Genomic DNA, 16,625 nt, shown 5'->3' on the forward strand with positions numbered 1-16,625 from the left:
GCACACAGTGGTCAGAAAGGACTTCTCAAGTCCAAACTTCAGGTTCAGTTTTTACTTATTCCTTCATTAGTTGTAAGGACTTGAGTGAGGTTTGGTATTCAAAATACGGAGTTTATATTCCCCAATGCAATTTCATTTCTCACCTGTACCTGTTAATTTTGGCAGAGTTTTTATCCAGTGTTCAAAAGTAGGTAGAACTTTGGTGACTGAAGCATTTTTAAGTTCAACGTCGGCCCGTCGTTCACGTCTCCTCTCCGCATTTACTTCTTGTTTTTAGCCCCTGCCTTTTCTTCACTTTCACTGTTTTGACTTTCTGGATTTGGCCACTTGTTGGCCTCTTGGCACTGTGAGGAAGAGTAATACCAGTGGCAGCTCTATGAGAGCTTCCAGTTGGAACAGATTATAGAGCAAATTAGTTGAATTTTAAAATGAGAATTGCTGTTAGAGGGCAAAGGAAAGAGGGAAAGCATAGGACTATTTGGCGATGTTGCAATAGGAAAAATCAGTTGTTAGTCTGGTTTTAGTGTTGAGTTGGCAGCCAGCCTGGACTTAAAAAATTAAAATCACTAGGTGGCAACTCTCATAGGAAGCAGTTGGAGTAGAGCTTTAGAGGACCTAACACACTCTTGTTCTTAGTTTTCATTCTCTGGGGTGTATACATTTCCCATAAAGGGTTTCTAAATCTGCGTGAAAACAGGATGCTAATTACTGGTAATTCCCCTATAGAAGATGAGTAAGTATATTAGCATTTCACTAGGTACCTTGGTCTAGACTGAGACCCAACCAAATTTAGTGGCCTGGACCCAGTTTTTTGATGTATTATTTCCTGCTGGGATATATTCATTAGCAGGTTTTCCATGAAGGTCTTAGACGTCTTCACAACCTACTTGAGGAACAAAGGGGTCATGGATCTGGTTAGTTGTTTTTCTGACCTGTCAAATTATTAGTGTTTATTAGAAGTACCGTCGTTTTTAATCTGCTTTAACCATTTAGGAGATGTTGTAGTTACCAGGCCAGCTGGAACTCATACCTGCCTGTTTCTAGTAGAGATTAAAGTTAAAAATTCATTCAGTTCATTTGTTTGTGACTTTCTGGATTTTCTGGGGCAGTTTAAAAATCCAAGCTTCAGGACTTTCAGCACTCATGCAGTGGACCTCTATGTTCTAGTACATAAGCCACATCCGCCTGCTTCAGAAATGAAAATATATTTAATATTATCAAAACTTATTAGACCATTATCCATTGTCTTTGATTATCTCTTACCAAGAAAAGATGTTTTGGAGTTAAATCCACACTAATTCCTTCTGTCAATGAGATTAAGTTGAGAAGTAATATGTAGATAAGTTGATCATGTGATTGGAGCACTCCAAGTCAGAAACTGTTCATCTTGGAAGACCCCTAGGAGTATGCACCTAACTTGAATTCTCCAGTTTGCGATTGTGGACCTAGGGGTTAGAAAACTTGGGTATGAGAGAAAGTTGCTTAACCTTGCATTAGTTATGTCATCTCTCTGAATATACTTTCCCTCTTTGGAAAAGGAGATGATGATACCTACTTCCCAAGGTTATTGTTGGGGTTCAAATTATTGAACATAAGTAAAATGACCAGTACACACTAATCCCTTTCAACCCTTTCACCTGCTGATAATTTTAGGGCTGATTTTCTAATTTGATGGGTTTTTTCTTTAATTTATCAATATACAATGTAGTTGATTTTCATGTCCCTTTACCAATTCTTACTTTTCTCCCTCCCTGTCCCTCCTTCTCCCCCCACCCCCAACATCATATCTGTTCATTTATCTTAACAAGTTAATTTTGGTATTTATCTAGGTCAGGGCTTTTAACTGGGACCCTTGAATAGGCTTCAGGGGGTCACTGTTCCCCTGAAATCCCCTGAATTGCAAAATAGTATATGTATGTCCACTTTCTAGGGCAGGTGTCCACAGCTTCTCTTAGAATCTCAGAAGCGGAGGTTGTGCATCCTCACCCTCAAAGTTGAAAACTGCTAAGCTAGGCTTTGTCTTTTTTTTTCTTTTCTCTCTTCTTCCTCTCTTAATTTGGCTAATTCCTTCATGACAAGACTGCCCAAAGGTTAAAGCTGTGGAAGAAGGTTGGAACTATTGATTTATGTGGAAGTGAGATTATTTGTGGTTTAGCTAATATGTCATCCCTTTCTTCCTTTTAGCACAGGTAGGCAAGCATTAGGATGCAATTTCAATTATCTTTCAGAGGTTAGCCTGTTTTTCATCTATGTTCTTATATTCTTTTTTAAGTAGGAATTTTATTTATTTTGACATAGTAGGGTTTTTTAAAAATTTATCATTATACAATGTAATTGATTTTTATAGCCCTTTACCAGTTCCTCCCTTCCCCCCTCCCTCTCCCTCTTTGTCACCCCCTGCAATCTCAGTTCTGCTCACTTCTCTTACCAAGTTCAAAGAACTATTGTGGTTGTTGTGTCTTTTCTTCTTCTATTTGTTTGTTTATTTTTATTAGCTCCCATATATAAGTGAGAACATGCAGTATTTTGCATTCTTATATTCTTATTGTCTTGTGTTTGTTCTATAATTTGTAATCATTGATAGCACAATTGATTTTGGTCGAAAAAAATTGATGATACATTTTGACTTTTTTTAAACAACTAAACTCAAAAAACAAATTACTATTTTTTTCTCAAGGTGGACTTTAACAAATTTCACAAATTATAGATTTGTGAAATTTAACAAAATTATGTTTAGTTGGAATTAATTGATATGAATAAGTGATTAGGGTTTCTGTACTAGTGCCTAAACATATAGGAAGCCTTAAAAAATAAAAAAATCTAAATGCCTTAATTTCAAAGCAGATTTCAAAGTATGGTGTCATTGTGGAAGTCCACATGGAATTGAAAAAATGACATTTTCTTTGGGAAGCCATTCCTAACTTCTCTTAAGTCCACCTGTTGTATGATATCAGAGTACCCTGTACTTTTCCTTCCTCCACTCTACCTGTCACCATTTGAAAGTGTGTATTATGTGATGGTTCCTTCTTGAGAGTGTAAGTTCTCCAAGGACAGGGGCACATTCAACTCCTACACGTTAATTGTGTTCAGTAAATATTTGCAAAACAAAAAAAATGAATTGGGCTGTTAGGAAAATTGAACTGAGTCACTCTACGACATATGGTTCAAATGACCAATTTTCCATTGTATTGTAACTCTAAAAGAAAGTACCCGTTCTGGGGCTGGAGGGGGGTCCAGTGTGTCTCCACAGGAGACCAGTCTTTCAGCACTTCCTCTTGCTCTGTCCAGAGTTTGGTGCTTCATTTACACTTTCCAGAAAGGGTGCAGACAGGACTCCACTTTTTTTTATCTCATATTTAGGCAAGGGAGTAGAATGACTCTCAGGGTTATGTCTGAGCTTTATGACAGGTGATTTCCTTGTCATAATAACAGGGACATAATTGAGCCTGGGGCAAGATGGAAAAGTGGTGGTTGGCACCTACGGGCAGCTAGGTTTAAAAAAAAAAAAAAAAAAGACAGACAGACTAGGGAGGTGGGTAGCCTCAATCAAAGCAAACTGAGTCAACACAACAGTACCACCTTTTTTCTTCCCTGGGAGAAAAATCATTCAGTGTTAGTTAACTGAAAATAAATAGGCGTTTGTGTGAAGTACTGTTAAAAGCACTACATTATAGGCATAAAACTCTCTCCCTGAAGAAGAGAGCATTTCTATTTTTCTCTAGCGTTTTCTTATCTGTCCCCCCCCCCAACTTTTTCATATGGAAAATTTGAAACATACAAAAGTAAAGAAAGTATTTTAATAAGCCTCCTTGTATCCATTACACAGATTTAACAACTAATGAGTCATGTCCCAATCTTGTTTCATCTCTGTCCCACTCCCCACAGTAGCATATCCCAGACATCATACCATTCCTTTTGGTTTTCTTTTTTCTACTTACGTGGACTTCAACTTCTTTCCTGCAAATTGGAGCCTTAATGTGCACTGTGCCTTTCTTTTATGGCAAGCCAGGTTGCCATTTCTGATCTCCTTTGTGGGTGAGTGAGGGTTCTGCAGGTGGCAGAGCTCACAGTCTACTTATATCTCAAGTGGACATCTAAACCAAGCCTCAGAGATCAGTAAGATCCAAGTGCTCTGCTTCAGAATCACCTGGGGTGCTTGTTGAACATTAATGCACATTTAAGGAGCACTCAGGTGATTGGGTTGCAGATTGCTCACGCTTAAGAAACCCCACTCTGGATGAGCATCAGTGTTGCTGTGATGGTGGGCAGCACCCTTGCTGACAGCTTCTGTGTGTAACTAACTTCCTATCTGTAAGATCTGTGCTAACCCATGGGTAAAAGGAGCCCCTGGAAACCCAGATGGACACTCCTACAGCAGGGATTCTTTCCTCCATCATGGCAGCTTAGATATTCTAATCAAACTGCGTACAGCTTATGGGCCAAATTCTGCCTATGGCCTAGCTAAGAATGGTTTCTACATTGCTGAACGGTTAAAATAAAAACTCAATAGAAGAAAATTTCATGACGTGTGAAAATTATGAAATCCAAATGTCAGTGTTCATAAGTAAAGTTTTATTGGAACATAGCCACAGCTGTTCATTTACTTATTGTCTATGGCTGCTTTCTCCATACAACAAACAGCAGAGTTGAATAGATATGATAGAGACCACCCGGCCTACCAAGCCCCAAAAATTACTATCTGGCCCTTTACAGGAAAAATTTGATGACCTCGATTGTAATGAGTTCCTTGGTTGATAAAAGGAAACCCATTCTGCAGAATATGATTCTAGTACTCCTTGAACTTTCTATTTTGAGGGGAAGAATCTTCAAAATAATAAAATCCAGTAGTCTTAAGACAAGCGCTTACTCAGTATTCAAGAAATATGTTGAGCTAGAAGGAAATACATGGAGAGAGAAATGGCTTCATGTAAGACGGTTTCTGGCTTTGTCCTCTTTTGTCATTCACTGCCACTTTGGCATACACCTATTTTCAGGGCAATTCACATAGCATCAACAGAGCTATTATTGCTCCAACTTCCAAGAGCCTTGAACTTTGAGGATAGTACTTGGGTTCTATTAAGCCCCTGTATGGCATGTAAATACATAAATATTCAGGAGAAAGAGTCTAGCACTTCCATGGGATTTCCACTCAGATTCTTAAGAATCTCTGCCCTTGCGCTGGCTTAGAGAAGCCAAAGACTTACTAGGAGTTTTGGGAATTATAGGAAGGATTCACTGGGAAACAAGCATTTTGATAAAAGAAGGCAGACAGTGTCCTTGGATATCATATCTTTTCAATTTTGTATGTACTGAAAAGTGCAACACCTGTCACAATCTATGCTGAATTCCTGAATCCTTAAAGCTTCACAGTTCATGGAAACCATGCACATGTTACTTATAGTAGGATGGGGTTCCCAAGCTGCACCCTATTCATGGTTTTGATTGGTTCTTTTAAACTTTAATCTCAGGAGAGAAGTGTGAAGAATGTATGCATCATTAAGGAGTATGACCTCCATGTGATGTAGTCTTGTTTCTTCTTTATAAGGACATCCTTCCTGATGTCCACATCTCACAGTGTTCCCATATATATGTGAACAGCACAAGTTTGGTGAGTACTTTTATTCTGTCCCAGCACATGTTTTACTTTATGTAATCTTTTCAGCAACGCTATGATCTAGATATCACCATTATCTCCATTTTACAGGTGAGGAAACAAAGGCTCAGAAAAGTGAGGTAACTCACCAAGATCACAAAGCATGTAAGAGGCCCTGTAACCCAGAATTGCCTAACTCCACAGCCCACATGCTTAACCACGCTGCTGTGCTGAGCCCATTCCAGAATGTGCACCCACTTTTCTTGAGCTTTAACAGGTCACCCTAACCTTTGTTTTCCTTACCCTTGTCTGTAAATACTGACCTTTACAAAAAATATTTAAGTAAAGCTATCAGAGCCTTTTCCTTGCTGTGCTTTACAACAATCTGTATGTTGTATTTAGCTGTTCTTTTATGGAATCTTTTCTTTGCAGGGAGGGGTAGTGTGTATAGTTTGCATTAGAAGTAATTGGCTTTAAAAAAAAAAAAAGATCAAATGAAAGCTAAGGTTGCAGTAGGTAGCAAACACAATCATCTCGGATTTGTGCCATTAAAAAAAAATTCTTTTAAAAAGGGAGAAGTGAAATTTCACTATTTAAATAGCATTTCAGTGCAAGATTGCTTTTAATAACATTGATATTCAACATTTATGGCAGTATTTCTAATAAATGTGCCCCTCTGATTATTAAAATATTTTTTGATTGAAGTTTTAAGGAGAAAAAGAAGCCTGTTAGTAGACTTAACAGTTGGAGTTACTGTACTTTTGAGAGAAAGTCAGAATGTTGCATTTATATTCATCTTGTACAGCAGGGATTATTATAAATGAGCAAAGAAGAAGAATGATTTTGCATTTCAGCCACTCATAACATAAAACTAGATTAAATTGTTCTTGTTCCTCTTTGTAGTGAAGACCCTGCTAACGTGAAATGCTTTTTTTCTTATATGTAAGCATATGGCAAGGCAAAAGTAATAGTTCATTATCAATTAGATCAATAATCTTAGAACAAAAACTGTTCCCTCCCAGGTTGTACAAATGTTTTACATAATCCTGAACTCCAGTAATGCAGTAATAAAAAAAGTAATGCTTTTAACCAGTGGAACCTAGGCTTTATATTTCAAAACAGAAAGTTTCAGAAATAATTTTGGGGTTCCAAACATAGGGTTGCTAGCATTTTATATATATTCTCACCATCATAAAAGTATCTTAGCTATTGTTTTGGGATAAAGGACAGTCCATTAAATTTGAAAAAACGTTTAGCTTTAGGAAAGACTTATTGCATTGTCCTTCATTGTGGAATTCTCAGAAATCAGTATCAATTTTGGTGTTTGAGAACCACAGCTTTAAATCATTGTTTCCAAAAGTGTTTTCCAGGGAACCCTGTTTCTGTTTGCTATTAGTAGGTGTTATGCAGAAAAGAGGTTATGTATAGTAAGTTTGCAAAAGTCAGCTTTAAACAGAAGCAGTATTGAGAAATACAGTTCTGGAGTTAAACCAGGGTTCAAATCTCAGCTCTAGTAGGTGAGTGGCTTGGAGAAAATTACATGGCTTCACTGAGCCTCAGCTAACTTACATGGAAAATGGTAGTACCTCATAGTGATTGGGAGGATTAAACGGTATAATTCAGGTTATCAATAATGAAAACTCAATGTCATGCCTAATCAAACTCAAAAGCATGCCTCTAATCAAGTGGTGCACCAGGACTGTCAAGGGAGCAGCAGAAAGTGAAATTCCAGTTTTCCTTTAACAGACAAGGTATAGGCCATGAGAGGAAACCTTAGCATGCTCAGGATGACAGAGTGTAGCAAATCAACCCTAGTTTCAAGCTTTCTTGGACTTTAGTAAAAATGGGAAGTGAGAGGTGACATTTTTTATTTTCTACTTTAGCCATCTCTTTTGGCTTGCAGAGAGCAACACAATGTGGGTATTTACTTCTCCCTGCTTGTGCAGAGTTGCGCTTGCTTCTCTTCTGGAAGCTTGTAGTTAATGCTTCTTTAGTCTGCTCCTTATGTTTTTCAGACCCCTTTTTCCGAGCAAGAAAGGTAGTTATTGGCAACAGAATAAAGTTGTCCTCACTAAGTTAGGAAATGGATCAGAGAGATAAATGAGGGTACTAATTATATGATTTAATATATGCATGGTGATAATCATTGGGGGGTTTTGTGCCTGATTTGGAAATTTAGAAAATTGCCTTTTCAATTCTTGGAAATTTCTATTTTAACTTTAAGCAGTTCTCCATTTAAGTTACCTTGTCCTCTTTAGAAACTATATACAAAAATTTGTTTTAATGAAGAAAATGATTATAATTGTAGAAGTTAATACATGCTCATTGTAAAGATTTGACTAACAATGGAAGAATGGAACATAGAAGCTATTATTTGTAATCTCACTCTGGGCCAGTTTTAAATCTTCAATTACAGGATTTGGACTTAGGGCAATTCACACTTGATCAAGAACACCCATATACCTACTTTGGGCACTTAATGGCAGGCAAAACTCAATCTTGCCAACCTGCTCATTTCGTTTCCTGACCATGTCCAGACCCTGTCCTTCAGTAGGCCTCAGGATGTTTGATCCAGTGTGATTGCTGCCTTGAGAATCCTCTGGCTGTTTTGCCTTAACTTCATTCATTTAGCTTTTATCCCACAAAAGCTCTCTGGGTCTCATGCTGGGCTATAGTCTGAGGAAAAAGCTGCAGACAAGGTGAGAAAACACTGTCCTGACCCCCAAGTCAGGCAGTTGGTCAGCAGATAAAATTTAAGTGCCAGATTTTCTGATGGGCATTGGGGAGAGAGTGACACAAGTCAGACAGAGCCCCTGCTCTCTTGTGGAGTGAGACCCACTAAATACACAAACATTTTCAAGGCCTGTTGAATACTATAAAGTTAATAAAGTAGGCTAATGAATTCAGGGTAGGTTCTAGCTGATTAAGGAAGATTTTTCTGAGGATTTAACATTTGAGTAAGATCAGAGTGATAAGAAAGAAGCAGCCACTGAGTCATCTGCGAAGAAGGCTCTGAAAAGGGAATGGGAAAGAGTGGAGGGAAGTAAGTGACAAGGTCAGATCACAGAGGCCTAGGTAAGGATCTTGGGCTTATTGTAAGTGTAATGGAACTTACTAGGGGGTAGCTTCAGCAGGGGAATGGCCTGATGTGATTCCTGCTGCGCAAAGATCACTGGCCATTATATGGTATGTGGATTATGGGAGGTGGATGGACTGGCTGACCAGGTAAGAGGGGATATTGGCTGTATTAGTCCATTTTTGTGTTGCTGTAATAGAATACCTGAAACTGGGTAATATATAAAGAAAAGAGTTTTATTTGGCTCACAGTTCTGGACAGCTGCATCTGGTGTGGGCCAAGGGTTGCTTCTACTCTTCACGGAAAGCAGCAGGCAGAGGGTGGGTACAAGATCACATGGCAAGAGGAAGAGAGGGGGAGAGGAGGTACCAGGATCCTTTAAACAACTAGCTCTTTCAGGAACTAATAGACCAATAACTCACTCACTACGCACCACCCCCCAGGGTATTAATCTATTCATGAGAGATCTGCCCCCCATGACTTAAACAGCTCCCAATACTGCTACATTGGTGATAAAATTTCCACATGAGCTTTGTGGGGACAACATATCCAAACTCTATCAGTGGCTTAGACTTTGGTAATGGCAGTGGCAGTGAGGAAGTAGATGGGTGAGGAGGAATTTCCAGTGAGGTGGGAGGGAAACTAGATGAGTGTGGGTGGTGTAGAATCTGAGAGGAGAGAAGACAATGCTTTAAGTGAAGAGTGATGTTCTGTCACATGCTGCTGTGAGGTAGAGTAAAGCCAGGCCGGAGGATTGATCTCTGGCTTTGACAGTACGGAGGTCATTAAAGACCTTTATCAGGAGAGTTGGGGAGACAGATGCCTGGTTGTAAGGGGCTGTTAAGAGCTGGAGCTAAAGTGGAGAGGTCAAGTAGGGACAGCTCTTAAAGGGTTCTGCTTTGAAAGGGATGGAGAAATGAAGCACTAGAAGGAGAGGGACATGGGGTAAAGGGTCTAAGGGAATGAAAGGAACGTTTATTTTCGTTTATTTGGGTAGTATTAGGGCATGTTTGTCTGCCACTGGGAATGACCCAGGAGTGAGGGATAATTGATTGCACGTGAGAAAATGGATAATTGCAAGGATAATACCTTAAGTGGACAAAAGGGGATGAGACTCACAGCCCACATTGACAGGTTGGTTTTGGATAGAATCAGACTTTTCTTCCACTGTAATGAGAGGAAAGTATGTGAATTCAGTTGCTAGTAGGGACAGGGAATTGTGGGATAAGGTGGTTGGTTCTTTTCTGTCACTTCTGTGAAGGAAGAAGGAAGTTGGGAGGTCATCAGTTGAGAGTGCATAGGAGGAGGAATTTTATATGTCTTTTTTTTTTTTTTCCCAAAGTATCTAGACAGGGACATAGCCAAGTGAACAGACATCCTTCAGAGGCTTCCCAGTGCACTAAATGAAAATCCAAACTCCTGATCAAGGCCTGTGAAGCCCTGGGTGGTGGGAGTGTTAGCCCACAAAAGAAAGAATCTCAACACCTTGATTGGAGTGCTGTCAGAGCACTGGGTGAAGAAGCAGGAGTCAGGTTAGAAAGGCTTCCTGGAGAAGGTGAAGGGGAAAGAGTTAGCCAGTCTGGTGTGGGAGCAGCTTCTGAGGTGGGAGCACCTCTGGTGGGGAGCCTGGAATTTGTTGCAGTCCTGGGAGAGTAGTGGACCTGATGGGTCTGCATGCAGTCATCCAGAAAGGTGCTTTGTGCTCTGTGTGTGTGGTGATGGGGGATGAGTTTGAAAGATCACTATGGTAGCAGAATAGAAACTGAATTAGTGGTGGCTAAAGTAGAAGTTCGGGGTCAGTTGGGCACATAGCCTACCTCCTTAATGTGAAATCATTGAGTTTCTAGGTAATGATAAACTGACAAAGAGAGGTTTCTAAATATATTTATAAAATAAAAAATAGTTTCTCCCCTGGTAAAACCCTTAAATGGTTTTTGTTTGTGTTCATTCATTCATTCAGCATAAATTTTTGAGGACCTACTTTATGCTAGGTGTCGTTCTAGTTTTCAGAAAAACAGCAGCAAACAGAACTGCCCTTATAGAATTTCAATTTTAGTGAAGAAGACAGGCAACAATAAAAAAAAAATTGTTAAAAACGTATATTTTAGGTGAGAAAAATGTATATGTTGATGAGAGTTCTAGAGAAAGAAAGTATGCAGGGTACAATTTTAAATAGGGTAAAAAGGGGTTTTCTGAGCCAAGACTTGTAGGATGTGATGGCATAAGTCATGTGGATGTCGTGGACAAGGCTTCACACGGAAGGAACTGAAGGTTCTGGTGGGAGAAGGCCTGGTGTGTTTGGAGAACAACAGAGGGCCAGAGTGGCTGGAGATGCAGGAGTGAGAGGAGTGTAGCAGAAGAGGTCAGATGCTGAAGGGTTAGGAGTGAGCTGGGGAGATCACATAGGGCCTAGTAGTAGCCCATTGAAAACCCAAATCCCTTTACTGTGGCCCACAGGCTCTGCTTGGTCTGGCTCCTACTAGGCTGTCCGACCTTGTCATGTTCCATTCTCTCCTTTGCCTGCTGTGCCTTAGGCACAGTGGCAGCCTCCCGGTTCGTCTAGCACACTGGGCTCTTTCCTACTTCTGAACCCTTGGATATGCTGTTCCTTTTGACTGGGCTACTGCTTCTCCTGCCCACACCCCTTCCCTGCTGGTTTCTTCTCATCCTGCTAGACTTAAGTTAGGTGTCACCTTCTTAAAGGAGTCCTCCACATCACTCTGTGTATTGCTTTATAGCCTGTTTTAGTCTGTTTTGTGTTGCTATAACAGAAATACCTGAGACTGGGTAACTTAGAAGGAAAAGAGGTTTGTTTGGCTTACGATTCTGGGACAGCTGCATCTGACACGGGCCTCAGGCTGTTTCTACTCATGGCGGAAAGTGACAGACAGCCGGCAGGCACAAACAGATCACATGGCAAGAGGAAGCAAGAGAGAGAGAGAAGTTGCCAGGGTCTTTTTAAGCAATGAGCTCTCACGGGAACTAATAGAGCGAGAACTCACTCATTAATCCCTCCTCCCCCAGGGAGAGCATTAATCCATTCATGAGGGATCCGCCCCCATGACTCAATGAGTTTTCAACACTGCCACATTCGTGATCAAATTTCTTCATGAGTTTTGGAGGGGACAACACATCCAAACTCCGTCATAGCCCTTACCAAATGTTGTCCAGTATTATCTGGCATCAATTTAAAGCAAGCCATTACTCTTGCTAAAATGTGTTGTAATTGTTAGATTTAGAGTATAAATGCCAAGTAGAAGGAATTACCATGATGAATTTTTACATTGGTCTTGGCTAGATTTGCAGAATTGGCCTGAAGGGGAATAACAACGTAGACCACCCACTAAAATATTCTTACTGAAGGAGGGAGGTAGTATTCACTGCAATAACATTCTACTCCCTTGTTGGTTGTAGAGTTTGATAGAACTCTTATCTTTTTTTCCAGTGTTCTAGTACCCATTTTTTGTTCTAGTACCCATTTTTTGGTTGAGTAACAATATGCTGTGAGGAGAGAAATGGTTTGGGTTTTGTAATAACTGGTTATGTACAAATAAATGACAGTGTTCCTGAATCCTTCTGTTACATCACCAAGTTTTTCTTTCCCAAGATAAACTCTGTGTTTTTTTCGGCCTCTGAATGGGATAGTTATTTTCTTCCTTCCCTTTATTCCTGTTTCTAGGACTTTTTCTCTCTACTCTGATGAACTACTGTACTGGAGACAGATTCAGCATCTACTGTAGATTTTATGTGCTACACTCTATTCCTCATCTTACTTAGCCCCATGTGTGATGAGCTTTCCATTTTTAACTGGCTGCTGCGATGGCTATTTCTTCAAAAGATCTCGTGTTTGGTAGATGTTTTCTTAAAAGCTGAAATAATGTGTTATGTGAGTTTATAATCTATTCATGAATCATATTCTCATTGTAGTGATAGTTATGCCAGGGTAACAAATACAACAGTTATTTTTTTATTCACCAAATGCTGGGTAAGTCTTTGTAGAAATTTCAAAAAGATCCTCCTTTTTTACTCAAAAAAAAACTGAAATAAAAACAGCTTCTTAAATATAGGATTTCAATAAATGACATTTAAGAATTATGAAAACACAACAAATCCTGATAACTGTATGGTTTGCATACCCATTTTATTTGAATGGGAAAATGCTTTTAAAAAGTAATTGAGGGCCGGCCTGTGGCTCACTTGGGAGAGTGTGGTGCTGATAACACCAAGTCAAGGGTTAAGATCCCCTTACCGATCATCTTTTGAAAATGAAATAAATAAAATAAAAAAGTAATTGAGAGCTTGAAAAATTAAGCATCTTAGCCAATATCTAACAGCAAGTAATAGTAGTAGTGATAGCAGTTCTCATTACTTACCGTGTGTGTCAGGCACTGAGCAAAGAACTTTACATGGATTGCCTCACTTAATCCTTACAACAGTAGTGTGAAGCAGGAATCACCCATTTGAAGAGAAAACTGAGGCTCAGGGAAGTTAACTTGCCCCAAATCACGCAGTTTATAAGTGGCAATGCTGGGATTCCTGGTATGGCTGATTCCAAAGCCAGATGGTTCCTTGATTTGTTGATTCAGCAGTGCCTGGTTTCTGTATGTTGCACTGCCATTCATGAGGGACACCTGGATTAGGCTTTAATTTATTGGTAAGCAAAGTATCAAGCACATTATAGAGCAGTGTAAAATCAAGAAAGTTGCTTAATGTTTCAGGAAATAGCAGCAGTGGTAAAGTTCTGGTGGAGATAGAGTGGAGGGATTGTCTAAAGACCTTGGATCTAAAACCTTGGGGGCCTGTGTGTGGCATGCGAGGGTTCATCTAAAATTTATAGTGTAAGTAAATTTGTAGAATGCATGGTGGAGAAATGATTAAGTCTCAGAAAGCGAGCCCTACAAGTTTGTCAGTGAGAACAGTAAAAACAATTTAGAAATTTCTTAAACATAACAGGGAAGTGGCATATACACTAACCACTTGGGGACAGTGTCTTCATCTGAGAAGGTAAATAAACACAACTAATAGAACCTTTTATAATAATGCACTGAGGTCACTGTAATCCAGATATTATCCAGGAGCCTTTCTTTTGAAAATTAGCATTATTAATTTTTACTGTCTCACTCACTAAGCTATGCTGTGGTTGGTTTAAGTAGCTAAGTAGATTGACCTCTCATTCTTTTCTTCCCATCTCTGCTTGCCCTGGTGGTAGTGCTATCCAGAAGGGAAATAGGTTAAAACAACAATAAAAAACAACAAAACTTTCCACCAGGTATTTTTCTGTACTTTGGTCTTGATGCATTTCTGTGTTTTACCTGAGTACCAAGACAAATAGGAGTTTTCTTGAAGGCCAGGCCATTCTGCTCTTCCTGGCTACAGAGCGTCTGCCAGCATCCAGTTCTTGGCTCAGCACACAGTGGGTTCACACTGAATGTTACATATTGCCAGTGAACCAACTGACAAGTAGTGAAGAGATGATTGAGAGGTTCTCCCATCCATCCATAGGAACTGGGAATTACCTGCTCAGTAGCCTTTGGCAGGAATCTAGGTTTTGAAATGGTTATGACTAAATTGAACATAATTTGGGTTTTTTCTAACTTGAAAAATAGGTCTTAATGTATATTTTAATGGTTCTCAAATAGTGCTCATGACTTTGAGAGGTCAGACTTTAATGCTTGATTTCAGTAGAATTTAGCAGCCCCTGTTCAGAGACAGCTTTTCCTTCCATTTTAAAAGATAACAAGTTTTTATTTTTATTCTTAAATCCCCAGGAAATTTTAAGTGCTGTCAGTTTTATGAAAAGGTAATTATGGAATATGTCTTGCAAGTGGTTGGTTTCGCATCATCACTCAAGTTCTTATTTGGCCGATGAAAATATCTTGTAATAGGATCCCTTTGTGTACAGCCCCTCCACAGCTTTCGCTGAAAGGCCTTGGCCGTAATATGTCTATATCTGGGCATTGTCAAATGAAGAGAGGAGCCCAGAATAGAAGAACAGCCACCTGATCTTTTTCATATCTCACCATTTATAAAAATGTTGGTGGGTTCTAACATGCCCATATTGCTTAAGGATTTTTACACCAAATTTTAAGACACTGGACAGGTGGCTGCTTCTGTGGAGATATAATAAGAGCTTGTATGTTGATTTTGTTGACTATGACTATTAATTGCTATATGTGGCATGGGAGAATATATGGTGCTATTTCAAAAGAACTGCTAAGGAATCAGAGGGATCTAAAAGAGGTGGGTCCTTAACACTGGAGTCAACAGAGGACACAGTGGGAGTTATAACTTCTTGTTTCTACTGCCAATCTTCTTGCTGTTAATAACTTGTAAGCACCCCCCCCCCCCAAAAAAAAAGTGGAGGAGAAAACGTGAAACTTAATTACCCAAAATTGTAACTTAACTCTGATAAAGGTTTTGTGGGCAATAGCTATGGATATCCATGTGTAGTTGTGCTGTGTCTGGTTTTGACTAAGGTGTCAGGAAGAAAGAGCCCCTGGAGACCATAGAGTGCACTTAGGGACTTTGTCTTGCTACAGAAAGCAAGCCAAAGGCCACTGAGGGTCTGATCCATTGTTCCCTTTTCCTTATGGCCTTTTAGCCTTTTCTTCAGAAAGAAAGTACATCATTGCCATCTCTTTTTTTGCTTTGTTTTTAATGCTCTTAACTGTATTTCTTCTGGTTAGGTGGTCTCTTTTATCTACCCTTATCTTCTTTAAATTGCCCTGCTGCTCCTTTAACTCTTATTTCAGGAAAAAAGTTCATATTAAATCCCATTCTCTTTTAATGTCTCCCATCTCATGTAGATGACATGGGTGACAGATTTAAATTGTGACCATGATAAACCTGTGTTGAAGGAAACAAAAGCCTTAAGTTAGTTAGCGGCAGTATACACATAAAGAACTAAGGCATGGTCTTTGAAATCAGGAGTTCACAGACTGGGGTTATTTGAGCAATTGGAGGTCATCAATACATCCAAAACATTGTTCATATTTGCATAAGTTTCAAAGGCCTTCATATTGCAATAATGTTCAGCACCACCAAATAAAATACCCAAAGCCTTTTTATAAGATCTTTGCAAGTATCCATTTATTATCTTATTTATAGTTAAAGCAGGTTTTTTGTTTAGGTTCCCATATTCAGTTTCTAGATTTTTTTTTTTTTTTTTTTGCTTAATTAATGCTTTCACAGCAGTGTTTTCTGTAATTTTTATTGGAAACTGTATTGCTAGGCCTAATTGTTGGATCCTGTCAACGTAGCCAATTGTCGGGTTAGGGCCCACAGACCCTTCAAACCCGTCGTACAGACTGGGTCACAGACCCCTCACATGCCAGGCTGAGTCAACAGACCCCTTACATGCAGGTCCACAAGCTAGGTAATTGGGAAAGATCCTGGGAGCCATTGGCAGAAGACACGAGCTCAGCCTCAGCTTCCTCAGCAGCAGCAGCATCTTACAGCAGACCCAGCTTGCAGCAGCAGTAGCAGCCTTTCCTGAGGAGGAGGGCATTGTGGATCAGAGCCACTCGTCCTTTATACTTAAGTCTGATAACCCAGGACACCTAGGTGCAAGTCAGACAACCTAGGAACACCTAGGTGCCCACGTTCATCTACAGACAGTAGCCAAGGAACACCTAGGTGCACATGCATATTTACATCAAATGCTCGTCAAGATTCTGAACATCTGAGGGTCCCTGGCTATTTTCCTATTTTTTCCCTGCAGAAATATACAGTGTTCTGGTCACATTAAAGGTTAAGGGGGTCAGAAGTGAGCCAGCCTGAGAAGACGACCATTTGTTGTAATAATAATAACCATGTAGGCATGCATCATCTCAGATAGACCAAAAAAAAAAAAAAAAAAAAATCCTACCTGAAATTTTGGAACTGAACTTATTTGTAAATTGAGAGCAAATAGAGGACAGACTTCAGGACATGAAGTGGTAGCCGGGGTGGCCTGTC

The 16,625-nt window shown here is 39.6% G+C and overlaps 1 protein-coding gene across 2 annotated transcripts in view; it reads left to right on the forward strand.

Moving 5' to 3' along the window:
* Window positions 1-16,625, forward strand: part of ATXN7 (ataxin 7) — a 145,284-nt gene that overhangs the window by 52,129 nt on the left and 76,530 nt on the right. The gene's annotated exons all lie outside the window — the stretch shown is intronic.

This window comes from Cynocephalus volans, chromosome 11, assembly GCF_027409185.1.
Source record: "Cynocephalus volans isolate mCynVol1 chromosome 11, mCynVol1.pri, whole genome shotgun sequence".
Lineage (NCBI taxonomy): Eukaryota > Metazoa > Chordata > Mammalia > Dermoptera > Cynocephalidae > Cynocephalus > Cynocephalus volans.